Raw genomic sequence first — 17546 nt, 5'->3', positions numbered from 1 at the left:
TATTCAGAAGTGTGTTGTTCAGCCTCCATATGTTGGAATTTTTAATAGTTTTTCTCCTGTAATTGAGATCTAATCTTAATGCATTATGGTCAGAAAAGATGCTTGGAATGATTTCCATTTTTTTGAATTTATCAAGGCTAGATTTATGGCCCAGGATGTGATCTATCCTGGAGAAGGTTCCGTGAGCATTTGAGAAAAAGGTGAAATTCATAGTTTTGGGGTGAAATGTCCTATAGATATCAATTAGGTCCAACTGGTCCATTGTATCATTTAAAGTTTGTGTTTCTTTGTTAATTTGCTGTTTAGTTGATCTGTCCATAGGTGTGAGTGGGGTATTAAAGTCTCCCACTATTATTGTGTTACTGTTAATTTCCCTTTTCATACTTGTTAGCCTTTGTCTTACATATTGTGATGCTCCTATGTTGGGTGCATATATATTTATAATTGTTATATCTTCTTGGATTGATCCTTTGATCATTATGTCGTGGCCTTCTTTGTCTCTTTTCACAGCCTTTGTTTTAAAGTCTATTTTATCGGATGTGAGTATTGCTACTACTGCTTTATTTTGGTCTCTATTTGCATGGAATATTTTTTTCCAGCCCTTTACTTTCAGTCTGTATGTGTCCCTTGTTTTGAGGTGGGTCTCTTGTAGGCAGCATATATAGGGATCTTGTTTTTGTATCCATTCAGGCAGTCTTTGCCTTTTGGTTGGGGCATTCAACCCATTTACGTTTAAGGTAATTATTGATAAGTACGATCCCATTGCCAATTACTTTATTGTTTTGGGTTCGGGTTTATACGCCCTTTTTGTGTTTCCTGTCTAGAGAAGATCCTTTAGCATTTGTTGGAGAGCTGGTTTGGTGGTGCTGAATTCTCTCAGCTTTTGCTTGTTTGTAAAGGTTTTGATTTCTCCTTCTTATTTGAATGAGATCCTTGCTGGGTACAGTAATCTGGGCTGTAGGTTATTGTCTTTCATCACTCTAAGTATGTCTTGCCATTCCCTCCTGGCCTTAAGAGTTTCTATTGAAAGATCTGCAGTTATCCTTATGGGAATCCCCTTGTGTGTTATTTGTTGTTTTTCCCTTGCTGCTTTCAATTTTGTGTGTGTGTGTGTTTGATCTTTGTTAATTTGATAAATATGTGTCTTAGGGTGTTTCACCTTGGGTTTATCCTATTTGGAACTCTCTGGGTTTCTTGGACTTGGGTGATTATTTCCTTCCCCATTTTAGGGAAGTTTTCAACTATTATCTCCTCAAGTATTTTTTCATGGCCTTTCTTTTTTCTTCTTCTTCTGGGACTCCTATGATTCGAATGTTGGAGCATTTCATATTGTCCTGGAGCTCTCTGAGATTATCCTTGTTTCTTTTAATTCACTTTTCTTGTTTCCTCTCTGATTCATTTATTTCTACCATTCTATCTTCTATTTCACTAATCCTATCTTCTGCCTCCATTATTCTACTATTTGTTGCCTCCAGAGTGTTTCTGATCTCATTTATTGCATTATTCATTATATACTGACTCTTTTTTATTTCTTCTAGGTCCTTGGTAAACCTTTCTTGCATCTTCTCAATCCTTGTCTCCAGGCTATTTATCTGTGACTCCATTTTGATTTCAAGATTTTGGATCATTTTCACTATCAATATTCAGAATTCTTTCTCAGGTAGATTCCCTATGTCTTCCTCTTTTGTTTGGTTTGGTGGGCATTTCTCCTGTTCCTTTACCTGCTGGGTATTCCTCTGTCTCTTCATCTTGGTTATATCACTGTGTTTGGTGTGGCCTTTCTATATTCTGGGAATTTGTGGTGTTCTCTTTATTATGGAGATTCCTCACTGTGAGTGAGGTTGTATCAGTGGCTTGTCAAGGTTTCTTGGTTAGGGAGGCTTGTGTTTGAGTTCTAGTGGGTGGAGCTGTATTTCTTCTCTCTGGAGTGCAATGAAGTGACCAGTAATGGGTTATGAGACGTCAAAGCTTTTGGAGTAACTTTGAGTTGCCTGTATATTGAAGCTTAGGGGTGTGCTCCTGTGTTGCTGGAGAATTTGCGTGGTATGTCTTGCTCTGGAACTTGTTGGCCCTTGGGTGGTGCTTGGTTTCAGTGTAGGTATGGAGGCTTTTGATGAGCTCCTATCGATTAATGTTCCCTGGATTCAGGAGTTCTCTAATGTTCTCAGTATTTGGACTTAAGACTTCTGGTTTTCAGTTTTATTTTTACAGTAGCCTCAAGACTTCTCCATCTATACAACATTGATGATAAAACATCTAGGTTAAAGATGAACAGTTTCTCCACATTGAGGGACACCCAGAGAGGTTCACTGAGTTACATGGAGAAGAGAAGAGGCAGGGGGTAGTTAGAGGTGACTGGAATGAGATGAGGTGGGATCAGAAGAGCAGAGAGCAAGCTAGTCAGTAGTCACTTCCTTATGTGCATTCCTCAGTCTGGACTGCTTAGAGGCGTTCACGGAGTTATACAGGGAAGAGAGGGAGGAAGTAAACAGATGTGGCCGGGAGGATAAATGAGGGAAATGAAAAGGAGAGAGACAGATCCAGCCAGTAACCAGTTCCCTAAGTGTTTTCCACCGTCTGGAACACACAGAGATTCACAGAGTTGGGTAGAGAAGAGAAGGGGGAGAGAAGAGACAGAGACCACCTGGTGGAGAAAAAGGAGAGTCCAAGGAGAAGAGAGTGGTCAAACAAGTAATCTTGCTCTCAGGTAAAATTGGGTACTGAAGATTGGGTTTTTAAATGTACAAAATTGACAACAAATACCAAAAAGCAAAGATTAAAAATCTAGAGTAGAGGTTGGATTTTCAAAAATACAGTATTAAAGAAAAGAAGAAGAAGAATGAAAAAAAAAAAAAAACAACAAAGCCACAAGAATTATTAAAAAACAACAACAACCACAGAAAGAGTATAAATGGCGTTTGCTTTAAAAATAGGGCCTTTTTTTTGAAAAGTAATAGTATGTTAAAAAATAAAAATTAAAGGAGAAATAGAGTACTTAAAAATTTTTAAAGGTTAAAAAAAAAGAAGAGGAAAAAGAAAAGAAAAAACAATCACACAATATCAACAACAACAACAACAAAAAGAATGATTATAAAAATAGTAAAGATATTTCTGGCCCTTTCTCTGGTGTTGTGGGCAGTGTGGGGTCACTTCCAAGGCGGTTCCCTCTGTTTAACTTCTTCTGTTTGCTGGTCTCTTCAGTGTCTGATTTCCGCCCTGTCAGAGCCTTTCTTTTTAGTCTCACTTGTTCAGTCGCAGTGGGGAGGGAGGGATGCTGCAAACAAGTAACACTGGTGTGTGCTTGCAGTGTCTCAGCCCCCCTGGGCCTGCCCCTGCTCGCGGCACACACCGCTCAGGCTCTATGTTGCTCTGCTGGGAACCATCTGAGGCCAGCCCTAGGCTGCATGCACCTCCCCAGTCTAAGCCGCTCAGGTTCGGTGCTCAGGTAGCCCTCAGAGGCGCAGATTCAGTTGGGCCTGCGTTTTGTGCCCTTCCCATGTCCGAGTAGCTCAGGTGTTTGGCAAGTGCAGTCGCTGCGACTTATCACCTTTCCTGTCTCTGCTGCTCAGTTTTCTGGGTGTATCGCCGGCGTCCCTTCTCTGGCAGCTGATGACTGTCCGAACCCCCAGAAGTCTTAGTTAGCAAAGAAGCCTGCTTGCATTTTGGTAGGTAATGTCTCTCTTGGGCTGCAATTTCCCCCTTCCAGCCCTTACAGCTCTGGCTGCCTGTTCCCAGTGGGGGATGGTCTGCAGCCAGCTATTTCTGTTCCATCGTTTGTTCTGTGCGCAGTCCTGGCAGTGTCTTATGTTCAAGCTTCTGGCATGGTAACTATCCCACAGTCTGGTTTGATAGCCCAAGTTAGTTCACTCTGGTTACACGCCGGGCGTTCCAGCCAGAATCTTACAAAGCACTGCAGCCCACGCCTCCCGTGCCTCCCTGCCCAGCCCCCACTTACTAGTGGCAGATGCAGGCGTCTGCACTGCTTCTCCACTGGAGGAGTTACTGTTGGGCTTGCAATCTGTTGGTTTTAATTATTTATTTATTTTTCCTTCCTGTTATGTTGCCCTTTGTGCTTCCAAGGCTCACCACAGATTCGGCAGCGAGAATGTTTCCTGGTGTTTGGAAACCACTCTTCTTAAGATTCCCTTCTCAGCATGGAGCTCCCTCCCTACCTCCTTTGTCTCCTTTTTCATCTTTTATATTTTTTCCTACCTGTTTTTGAAGACAATGATCTGCTTTTCTGGGTGCCTGATATCCTCTGCCAGCATTCAGAAGTTGTTTGTGGAATTTACTCAGCATTGAAATGTTCTTTTGCTGAGTTTGTGAGGGAGAAAGTGATCTCCCCGTCCTATTCCTCTGCCATCTTAGGACCGCCCCGACTCTTACTCTTTGAATGACTCCTTCTTGAATAAGAAAATACAAAGATTTCAATGCCATTTTTTCTACTAATTTATCTATTAATAATTTGTCAATGACTTTCTCTGGCTTGAATTTAGAATCTATAGTAATTCTTTCTTATTTCATTTATGTATTCAGAAGTTTTATTTACAACAAAAATGTATTAAGCAATTGTGAGTTATGTAATATTTCTTGAGTACCTGGATAGAAAATAGCATGTCCAAGCCTGTGGGAAGTAGGTATATCCCTTAGACATTATGATGTGTCTGAGAGAAAAATGGTGTATTTTCATTTAGGAAATAAAGTGAGTAGGGAACAAGATGCAACTTAAGATTGCTTTGATTTAAAAATCAAATACATTTAATTTTATGCTTAGCACTCAGTTTCACCTATTACCTTTGTTTTTGTTATCCAGTCGCTAAATCGTGTCTGACTCTTTGTGATCCTATGAACTGCAGCACGTCAGGCTTTCTTGTCCTTCACTATCTCCTGGAGTTTGCTCAAACTCGTGTCCATTGAATGGGTGATGCCATCCAATCATCTCATTCTCTGTTGCCCCCTTCTCCTATTGCCCTCACTCTTTCCCAGCATCAGGTTCCTTTCCAATGAGTTGACTTGTTGCATCAGGTGGCCAAAGGATTGGAGCTTTGGCTTTGGTGTCAGTCCTTCCAGTGAATATTCAGGGTTGATTTAATTTAGGATCGACTGGTTTGATCTCCTTGCAGTCCAATGGACTCTCAAGAGTCTGCTCCAGGACAATTTAAAAGCATTAAATCTTTAGCACTCAGCCTTCTTTATGGTCCAACTCTCACATCCATACATGACTACTGGAAAAATCATAGCTTTGACTATACAAACCTTTGAGGCAAAGTGATGTCTCTGTTTTCTAACACACTTTCTAGGTTCATCATAGTTCCCCCCCCCTCCCCAAAGAGCAAACAGTTGCTTGTGGTCCATACTGCAGTCTATTACTGTTGCCTTTGGATAAATTGTAATATCTGTCTCTACATTTCCTAAACTATAAAATGGAGTTACCATTGACTGCCTGACATGGGTAATTGCTCGCTCTTTCTCCAGAGGCTTCCCTGGTAGCTCAAATGAGGTAAAGAATCTGCCTACAATGCAGAAGACCTGGGTTCAATCCCTGAAGGGTTGGACACAACGGAGCAACTAACATTTTCTATTTCACTTTCATGTATATACATCCTAACCCATTTGCTCTAAAGATGTTCTTTGATATTTGGGATTAAAGTTCTCTCCTTGAAAGTTATTGGTATCTACATCAGAGAAGTTTTAGTCTTTTGCAATATTTTTAATATAGCTTTAGAACCATGCTTAGTAAAAATACAAAAAAAATCTGAAATATATATTTTATATAGTAATTGTGTCATAAAACTTGGAAAGATTGTACACTTACAGATATATAATATATAATCACTGACAAACTCTACAAAGAAGTGTGTGTAATTTCAGAAATATCTGAAATGGACAGGATTCAGCTAAATACTAAAGATGATTTTGGAATCAAAGGTGGTTCTTAGAACAGACTACTTTAACTCCTAGGAAAGGGAAATGGTAGGGAGCTATGAGGATAAATCTTTGTCTGATTTTATTGACTTGACTTTTGAAATCATGTTTGGACATAAAATAACCCAGAAATGTCTAGCTCTCATGAGGGATATGTGACAGAATAAGCTGTGGAATTAGAAGTTACAATCGCTTCTCAGCCTTTTGGCTAAGATCAAGTGTAGAAGTTACAGGCTCGGAGTCCACTCTTTTGATTCTAATCCAATAGGATCTAGAGTAGATGTGGGCACTTTACTTTTTGGAGATATACAGATCTGATACTCATCCCTGTTTGAAAACCACTAAGCTACACTACTAAGTGTGGTAAACATCTATAAGATTTCAAATCTATTCTAAATTTAAACATTGAGTATCTGGACAGAAACAGCCAAGTGAATTCAATAAGATATTAGAATCTGATTATTTAAAAGTTATTTTAAAATATAAAAATTGATTCAGACCACCTTCAGAGGAGTCAACAGAATGAGCTAAATGCCAAGACTATTTCTGCGACTGACCTCAAGGCTGAGCACATATGTACACTGCTGCTTAAGCCTAACTCCAGAAAAGGGAATTTAGGAATGGAAAGAAAATTACTGAAGAACATTCCCCATCCCCCTCCCCATCTCCCTGCCCAGACCAGTAACTACAAAGCAAAGACTTGAGATGAATATATTCTTATACCCTGAATTTCATTACGAAGAAAACAAGTTATACTTAATTTTCTGTGATAGCTTACATGAAACAAGTTAAAAGGAAATACTGAGGCAATTTTATTTAAACTTCCTTCTCTATCACAATATCCACTAACATGTAGTATCTACCAAATCATATCCAACAGATAGTTCCATGGAGAATAAATTAACTTTTTTATCTCTTTCTCTGAGACTTTCTGAAAATGCTTAAATTTCTTCTGGGGCATTGGCAGTAACCATGTCATTTCTTGGGACACATAGCAGAAACTGTTTGTGACTTATCAATACCCACATCCTCATCCTTATTAACAAAACATAGATCTTTGACTTGGAGAGTAACAAGCTCATCCAAGTATTGCCGTTATTCCTCTTTTTTGCTGTTAGATGTCAGCATACAACAAATTTCTTATCAAGTGGGGCAAAACTGGAAATTTGTGAAGTATTTCTAAAAAAAAAAAATCTTTCATTTTCTGGTGAATAAAACAAGAGTCTGATGGTACTATTACACTCCTTCCTACAATGAGATGGACATATAGTCTGAGTTGCAATAACCTTACTGTGCAAGAACCAACTGGCTCTTTTCTCAAAGGAAATGTCCTTTTTATCCTGAATGTGGCTTCATTTATCCCTCTGTTTTCAGCCAGGCTAATAGATGTTTATTGAACTGAATCTAAGGCTTTGGAATTTAGAGTGTGACTATGCTTAATCTGGATTAATATTTACGTAAACTTCAGAATTTTTACTTCACACAGATACACTTTTTTTTCCAAAATGCTCTGGCAAATGGGACTGGGACAGGGACAGCAAGGAGCAAGGGCTAAACTTTTTTTTTTTTTTTGAGGGGGTGGGGGGTGGACAAGAGCTAACTAATCTCCTCACACATTATTTCTCCCTTTCATGTTCTTACTCTTTCATACACCTAGGCATGTATATATGCAACATGGATAGAAAGAGAAATAAAGGAAAAAAAAAAAAAACAGCTGCTTAAAAATATGCAGTTTTATCAAGATCCTAATAAAAATTACAACCAAAATAATATGTAACATTTAATGATTATAATGCAGTCATTATCATTAAAAATAGGTTGATATCTTGCCCATGATTTTGACTTTTACTTTCTGTCCTTTTGTGAGGCTCTGTTTTCCATATGTATACAATCTCTGTACTTATTCAAGCATGTCACAGATACAGCAGTGCTACTACTAATTATAGCTTTATAGTTTCACATTCCTATTCTCATTTAGTGTTCCCTCCAATCTCTTCAACACCCCAGGTAGATGAAAATAATAAATATCACAAGCTCAAAAACAGGAAGCAAAATTTTATCAAATTATAAACAAGAAATCCAATTAGACTTTATAGAAAAGCTCAGAAGAAAATTGGTAATTAAAAACATCACAACAGCAAATTTAAAAAGGCAATTAAGAAGTATTAATAACAACTGAATAAGCTACACTGATATTCCCCAGTGTGCCAAATGATCTGCATGGAAGTGTTTTGGCAGATATGGATTTTGATTGAGCAGAGAAGTGAGTGAACACTTCCTCATTTTCAGAAGCAATGCCAATAGCTTGGATTGAAGATGAGCACAGTTTGTGTTGTAGGGTGTTTTACGACTCAAGAGTTGTTGAGGATTCCAGATGCTGATGTTTCATGGGAGAATATAGGAGCAAAAGAGAAGAGAGAAATCTAAGGAGGGACCTGACATCTGCAGACCAATTCTCCCTTTTTTCTTTAATGGAAATTATGCTCAGACGTGTGTGCTCTGATGAGTCAAACTGAAGTCGTTTTTACACACAGCTTATTGTAGAGGTGGGCAATCTATTGACACTGGCTGGGAATCGTTCCAGCAAGACCTTTTATTCAAGTAAACAGCAAATGGAAAACTTCTCCTGATTAAATCATTCTTGTTTCTGACATCAAGATGGCTTCCAAAAATTAGAACTTGAAGCAATACCATCTTGAAATACTTAATTGTATTCCCTGATCATCCTATAAATCAGAATTGATTTGGTTTCTCTTTCTAAAGGAAAAAAAAAAAAGCTGTCTTTTTTTACAAATTATTTTTTGCTTCAACTATAGAATAAAAATGAAGATAATACTTAGACATGTTGCTTTTGTTAATACAACAAAGAAAGAAAAATGAAAAGCTTTAGGATGGTAAAGGAAAGCAAATCATAACTTTTTTACCCATCATGTTGGTATTAATAACTCAAGAGAAGAGCCACTTCGTATTTTGTTTCCCTTCTTAGAAAGGATATGCACCCAAATAAGAATAAACTGGATTCTCTGCTCCAGGACCGTGTGTATAACAAATGTTGGCTTTAAAGTGTTTACTGTATATTAGTTTCTGTGCAAGGTATTGCACATGTATTACATAGTTTAATTGTACAACACCAGTGAGGTATTACTATATTCAATTCACAGATGAAGGAACTCAAGTCAGGCAGACCATGTCAACAGTACACAGTAGGGAAGTTACCAAGGCCCAGTTTGTCTTTTGAAGAAAACTCCAAAATGCCCTAGTTCCCATACTCCAATTATCTGAGGTCTGTGAAAAAAATCCAAACCCAGCTGTATGAAATTACCCTGCCCGGGCTGGAACGCACCCTGAGCCATCTCTCTTCTACAACACAAACACAATTAAAACATGATCACTGTGCATCCAGCAAGCAAAGGGTTTGTGTGTGTGTGTGCTCAATTGTGTTCAACTCTTTCCGACCTCATGGATGGTAACCGACCATGATCATCTGTCCATGGGCTTTCCAGGCAAGAATGCTAGAGCAGATTGCCATTTCCTTCTCCAGGGGATCTTTCCAACCCATGGATTGAACCAGCACCTCCTGCATTGGCATGTGGGTTCTTTACTGCTGAACCAACAGGGAATAGACTTTGTGAAAACAACTAAAAGCATAGGTGAAAATAGCCCTGTGGAATACTGCCCCAGTGGAACATTTTCCATAAGTCAGGTTTTCCAAAGTTAACAGCTAGGAAGAAAGATTTCCACTTGTATTAATTAGTGTCCTATTGTTGCCATAACAAACTACTAAAAACCAAGCAGCTTAAAACAGTAAAAATATTGTATCTAACAGTTCTGAAGGCTAGCAGTCCAAAATAGGTATCACAAGGTGTCACTGGGGCCAAGCTCCTCCCCAGAGTCTGCCAACATTTCTTGGATTGGCACTTGCCAGCAGGATCTCAAACATCCTGACTCTGACTCTGATTCTTCAGCTCTACTCCTCCCCCCTTCACACCTAAGTACTATGGTGATTACATTGGGCTCACTTAATAACCAGAACTACTCTCCTTAATTGAAGATCAGATAATTTGCAATCTTACTTTCACCTGAAACTTTAATTCTCCTTTGTCATATAACACAATAAGCTTCAGGGACTTGGGTATAGACACCACCTAGGAATGAGTATGGGCTTTCCTCGTGGCTCAGTGATAAAGAACTTGCCTACAGTGCAGGAGACCAGCATTTGATTCCTGGGTTGGGAAGATTCTTTTGAGGAGGGCATGGCAACCAACTCCAGCACTCTTTCCTAGAGAATTTCATGGAGAGAGGAGCATGGGGGGCTGTAGTCCACAGAGTCAGAGGCGACTATGCAGCAGGGATCAGCATTCTGCCTACCATAGCCACTCTGAAAACAATGGAGAGTCAAGAGTTGTGAGACATGTAAAAGGTCAGATGTGGGCAAAACCTCGAATTGTTTATCTTCAAATTCCAAGCACTGGAAGTCAGCAAACATCCCTGGCAGGAACATAAGGAAAAACTCAGAAATCCTTTTCACTTCTTGGGAATTTCAGAAGCAGCATGGAAGGATAGCTTCAATTCTGGTATCTAAAAATGGTGTGACTTAAAGCATGTCTGTGAACTTGTATTTCTAAACCTCGGATTCTTCATCTTCAAAAGCACAGGATATGAATAAACAACCCTCATGTCATATCTAGAAGGTAGAATATGATCTCTGAAAGATAAGGTTTTGATGAAGATATGAAACTCTGAGAAACGTGGGTAATAGGAACCTGTAATAGCACTACACCTAACAAAGGCAATTAACATTTTATTACTTTAAAAAATGTATAATCTGACGCTGAGGTAATACTTCAGTTGTGAGCAAGGAGTCTTATTTTTACTAAAATTTGCAGATGATGAAGGAAAAATAGAATTATTTTGGTCAAAGTGAATACCTATGAGGACTATTATATGAAATAATTTTTACTTTGTTATTCATTGTCATAGAAAATAAAAATTAATCAAAATACTGTAAACAGAAACATAAAAATATCTTTATATGGTTACAAACAGTTGCACTGAAATATGATTAATGGGCTAGTGAAAGCAGTTCTCTTAAACAAAAATCTATAACTGACATAGACAATTAAAGATTCTCATATTTATGATATTTCATATAATATTAAATTAGGATTTATGATTTTATATTATATCTCATATTTTAACATCAAAATGAAAACTCAAGTTCCAATTACTTAAAAAGACTAAATCTTAAAAATGGATAAAGCAGAAAAGTACTTTCTAATATCAAATATGGGAAATTTTTTTTAAAAGCACATTAGTCAAAAGTATTCTTTGAATACATGTACCCCTTTAATTCATATTAAATATAATTGTACGCATATTACTTAAACATAATTTTGTGGGTGATGATTTTATAATAGGCCATAACTTGAAATTTGAAGAAGAGACATCTTGTGGCTAGCAAAAAAAAAAAAAGATCAACTTCAGGCAAAAGCAGATGGGATTAAGGCAGAAATATAAAACCAGTAAGGGAAAGACATTTCAAGATATGTAAACTTCTGTAATCTCTTTGGTCCTTATTGTCCTTATTCATAACATATATAATATTTCCTATCTATCAAATCTATGATTCTATAAGAAGTGAACTGATAGGGTCCAGGAGATTCAATTAACAAATTAAAAATGAAAATTGCTCAATATTAAAAGGAGCAAGAGTATTCTATATAAAGCCTGAAGAAATAAGACTCTCAGGAAGTGACTGAGATGAATAGGGGTAGGGGAGGCAGTGAGGAAGAAGTTGAAAGTAGTTTTAGGTAAAAAGATGTTCTGTGCTTGGGATTTGTGCCCAAGTTAAATTAGCAAAAAATGCAAGTAAGTAATTAGACTGTGCTTTAGGCCTGGAATCATTTGGGATTATAGGGATTATAGGAAAAGATTGTTTTCTAGAGAGCCACCAAGAAAACTGAGGTTTAAATAGAGCTGAAATTGAGGTAGAAAAAGCCAGAAAAGGAAATTAGGAGATAGGCAAATTGTTGTTGGTGGCTAAAATTTAGTGTGAGAGATAATACATAGTTAATATTCACTAATACATTGCCCATCTTATTTTACACATCTATACACCATTTGGAGGAGGGTATGGCAACCTTCAGTATGCATGCCTGGAGAATCCCATGGACAGAGGAGCCTGGCAGGCTACACTCCATAGGGTCGCAAAGAGTCAGATACGACTGAAGTGACTTAGCACACACACTTACATTTATACACTCAGATGATAGTAATTACAAAGATTGTGCATTCATTGTGCTCCAGAACCTTGTAACTAAGTTATTTTCTTCTCAGGAAAGCTATAAAGGTACCTAAAAAATAACGGAGATCTAAAAAGGAAATTTTCAAACTTAACATTTATTGGATCTCTGTCTTGTTAATGGCATTAATATAACTAGACACTGGAGCAAGAAGAGAACACTATAATAGAGTAGTAAGGATAATGTTTACTTTTTCATGTAAACAGTGAAGTTTTACATCACTCAATATTTCTCATATGATTACTATTTAATTAATGTTGATAGTTATGATTGGATAATGAATCAAAAGTCTTAGATATTAATTTTAGTTCTGCTACTTACCAGTTATGTTTTCTTCTATATCATTTTACCTCTCTTTAATCTCAGTTCTCATATTAATTAATTCATAAAGAAAAATATCTCTTGTAACCCTATTGGATAGGATTGCTGTGAAAAGAGAATATATTATATCTCTCTGTCTGCCTATCTATATATCAATGCTGTTTGTAAACACCAAAAAACAATAAGAATCCATATGGCTATGGCAAAGTCTTATCTATACAGAGACTGTAAAGTAAAAATTTAGGTATAATACATGTATAAAGGCTATAAAAATACATACAAAATGCTGACAACATAATGACAGAATACAGCAAATGCTGTAAGCAAAGTACAGTTTATTTTCATGAATACATTAATGAAAGATTATATGCTATTAACACCAATTGATTCAGTAGACTTAATGAAGTGGATCAGAATAGATAAAAGGAATAATTAACTAAAAACTGAGTTAGAGAAATCTATATAAATATTACATAGAGCATATCTGCAGTGGCAGACTGTACTTTAGTCACTCCCACCCTTCAAAAATTTCAGTTTTAAACCATATCAGACACTTGAAAACCTAACACACATTTCAGCCTAATAGTACTCCTTGATGACTAAAATAATTATTTTAAACATTGCAAAGAAAATGTCAAAATGGCTCCTGATTCATATGCTATCAGCACAATATTAGGTATCCCTTAAAAGAGGAAGAGTGACTTACAGTCATAGAGAAAATAATAATAAAATGTATATTGGGTTGTATAGAGAAGAAACCACAGAAAAGCTTATGTTAAATTCTAGGGAAACCACAGAATGATTAGATTATAGAATCCTCCCCCTGGGGAAGTAAAAGATACCCTGTGTCTATCAAAACTTATCAGGGGAAATGAAAGAGGGTGGAGACAAAACAGGAATTCTACACCAAAAGGGGAGGATAGAGGAGGATGACGACCTTTGACTTTTTCTGTAGCATTCTTGGACACAAAACTGCTCAGAGCCAGTAATATTTTTTTCTGAATTAGCTGTTAATAAATCGGAAACATATGTATTATAATTTCACATTCTGAAACTGACCCTGGTCATCCCTAATGGAGTGGGGAAAGTTACTCATTAAATTCCATATATTTTCAATTTAGCAAGCTCTGAACCAAGGGCATGAGGATAGGGCATGAGGGCATCAACATCAATACTAGAAAAGACAAGTCTATGCAAGAGGTATCTGAGGATGTCTCTCTCCAGTGCCTCTTTATCTGTGCCAGTCATCTCCTTCAGACAAAATATTTTCTCACATGACAGAACTAATTTTGACACAAAATGTTCCATATTGATTTCTGGGATTCTGTTGTCCTCTGCAGATTCCTGCAGGACTGAACAGGAAAACCACTTTGATCCATAATTCAATAGAAAGCCCAATATAACTTTTCAAATTTACCACTGACATCTGAGAAGATGAAGAATAGCATCCCATCCTTTTTCTTGGAATTTCAAGAACAATGAATAAAACTTTTCTGTCCAAAGGGCATATTTTGCATAAGGAGCCACATCACTGGGGAGAAATGTACCAAAAATGATCCAAGTTTTTAAATAATAAAGGGAAAGATGACTGGGTGTAGCTGTTATGTGCTTTTCATTACATCCTACACCCTAAGAAAAAGTACTCCTTCTGGATTCCAAGATTAAGGCCTTTGTGCCATAAAATGCAGCAGAATGATGTCCTTTACAGTAGTTTTTTTTTTTTTAACTTTTTATTTTTACTTTATTTTACTTTACAATACTGTATTGGTTTTGCCATACATTGACATCTAATTCCATGTGATCCAACTTGACATTCTAGCTGGATGTAGAAAAAACAAAGGGATTAGCAAAAAATAAGCCTGATTAGTATTATGCTTTTCAACTACCTTTCATGATATATAGTTAAGAATTTCTCTTAAGATTATCACAATTTTCATTCATAAAAAATGTAGATAAATACCATATATTTGGTAAAATGTATATAGATCATGTTATTTTCAAGACAATACTTGTGAAAATTTCAAAGATATATTAATAAAAGTTCAAATTGCTCCACCATAGTAAAGTGTAAAATAGTTTATCATTTTATGGTATTATGCTCTCTTATTTTTATATTTATTAATAATACATTCAGCTATTACTCAGGAATACATAAATACCTTTGTGACTTCTATGAACAATTGATAGCATTGTTATAATTTTATGCTTGAGATAATATGAAATCTGAGAGTAATTTATGTTTATCATACCTTACATTTGCTTGACAAATTTCTCAATCCTAAAATAATTGAAACTATTTCAAGATTAACCCATTACTGACTAGGAGATTTTTGCTGAAACTAATGCCTGTGGCCAGTGATTTCTTATTTAAATGATACTAGTCTGTCTCTGGTCAATAACCTTCAGGTAACAAAAGATGTATTAATACTCTCTGATCAACAATGTGTTAAGAGGGACTCTAGGCTTATGATGTTTGTCAGTCATTCAATTGCTTAATGTTTTTGAAAGAAAAACATGTTTATACACAAAATTATTTCTCTTTACAATAACAATAAAATGTCAGAGAAAGAAAGTAAAAAAAGAATCTCATTTTAAATGGCATTTTAAAAAACCCTAGGAATAAGCCTAACCAAGGAAATGAAAAATCTATATGCTAAAACTATAATATATTGATGAAGGAAATTGAAGATGAGACAAACAAATAGAAAGATATTCTATTCTCACATAGAATGCTAAAATGGCCCCACCACCCAAAGCAATCTACAGATTTAATGTGATCCCTATCAAATTGCTCATGACATTTTAAACAGATATTAGAACAAATAATCCTACAATTCATATGGAAAATAAGCAATCTTGAGGAAAAAGAACATACCTGAGGTATAACCTTCCCAAACTTCAGACAATACCACAAAGCCATAGTAATCAAAACAGTATGGTATTGGTAAAAATAAAAATGAAAAAAACATACATACAGATCAATGGAATAGAATAGAAAGCGCAGAAATAAACCCATATATCTATGTTCAATTAATCTTTGACAAAGAAAGCAAGAAAATATGATGGATAAAAGAGAGAGTCTCTACAACAAGTGGTGTTTGGGAAAGCTGGACAGTCTCATGTAAATCAATGAAATTAGAATACTCCTTCACACTATATAAAAAGTAAACTCAAATGTTTTAAAGATCTAATTATAAGACACAACACCAAGAGCTCCTAGACATAAACTATAGCAATATTTTCTTAGATCAATCTCCTGAAGCAAAAGAAATAAAGGTAAAAAGAGATTAATTGAACCAAATTAAACTTAAAAGCATTTGCAGAACAAAGAAAACCATCAGTGAAATGAAAATACAACCTATGGGATGAGAAAATATTTGCAAATGTAGCAACTGAGAAGGGCTTAATTTTTAAAATATATAAAGAGCTCATATAACTCAATATAAAAAAAAAGGAAAGAAAATCTAAATAAACATTTCTTCAAAGAAGACAGATGGCCAGGAGGCACATGAAAAGATGCTCAACATTGCTAATTATTAGAGAAATGCAAATCAAAACCACATGAGGTATCACCCCAGACTGGTCAGAATGGCCATAATCAAAATGTCTACAAATAATTAAGAGGATGTGGAGAAAAGGGAACCCTCCTACATTGCTGACAGAAATTTAAATTGGTACAGACACAATGGAGACTCCTTTAAAAAAGTAAAAATATCTACCATATGATCCAACATCCCATACCTAGGCATATTCCCAGAAAAGAAAATTCTAATTCAAAAAGATAAATGCATCCAAGTGTTCAGTGTGGCACTATTTATAATAGCCAAGATGTGGAAACAACTCAATAAATAATTATTTTAAGAAGTTGTGATACACACACACACACACATACATAGACACACAATAGAATATTATGCAGCCATGGAAAAGAAGAAACCATTGCCATTTGCAGCAACATGGATGGAAGTAGAGAATATGATTCTGAGTGAAGTAAGTCCAACAGAGAAAGACAAATATCATATGATATCACTTATATGTGGAATCTAAAAATATACTACAAATGAATCTGTATACAAAATGGAAACAAGACTCACAGACATAGAAAACAAATTTCTGGTTAGGAGCATGGAGTTAACAAACTACTACACATAAAATAGATAAGCAATAAGGATTTATTTTGTAACACAGGGAACAGTATTCAATATTTTATAATAGCCTATCATGGAAAATAATCTGAAATAAAAAATGTATATATAACAATTACTTTGCTGTATACTCAAAACTAACACAATATTCTAAAACTAACAAAATATTGTAAGTAGACTATACCTTGATTAAAAAAATTTTTTCAAAACATTTAAAGAGTATTATATATATTTATATATAGTGGGCTTCCCTGGTGGCTCAGCAGTAAAGGATCCACCCGCAATGCAGGAAATGAGGGTTTGATCCCTAGGTCAGAAAGATCCTGTGGAGAAGGAAATTGCAGCCCACTCTAGTATTCTTGCCTGGAAAGTCCCACAGACAGAAGAGCCTTGCGGGCTACATTCTATGGAGTCACAAAAGAGTCACACGACTTTGTGACTAAACAACAAAATATTTATATACAATATTCATACAGTATATGTAACACATACTATATTTAATATAGAAATATAATGCATACAGTTTTCCCACTCATTAGAATTATTTTCATTTTACTCAATTAATTATTATAAATTATCAGGAATAATTCAAAACATGAGTAGAACTTTTAAACAAATTTTACCATTGATCCAAAAGTTCAAAGATCTTTGATAATTATACTTTTAGGCCTTGCAGATGTAATAAATTATAGATTGGAGCTGATGTCACCTACTTCAATATGTTTAACCTTCCATTATTTGGTTGTGAATTCTAGCTTTAAAAACATGATATAAGATACACTTAAATGAATTTCCCTTTACTGCATTTTCAAATCTATAAAGAAAATATACTCCAACTCAAGTCACAGTTTGT

Source organism: Capra hircus, chromosome 4 (genome assembly GCF_001704415.2).
Source record: "Capra hircus breed San Clemente chromosome 4, ASM170441v1, whole genome shotgun sequence".
Lineage (NCBI taxonomy): Eukaryota > Metazoa > Chordata > Mammalia > Artiodactyla > Bovidae > Capra > Capra hircus.
The sequence above is the reverse complement of the archived record's forward strand: the minus strand, read 5'-3'. Positions refer to the sequence as shown.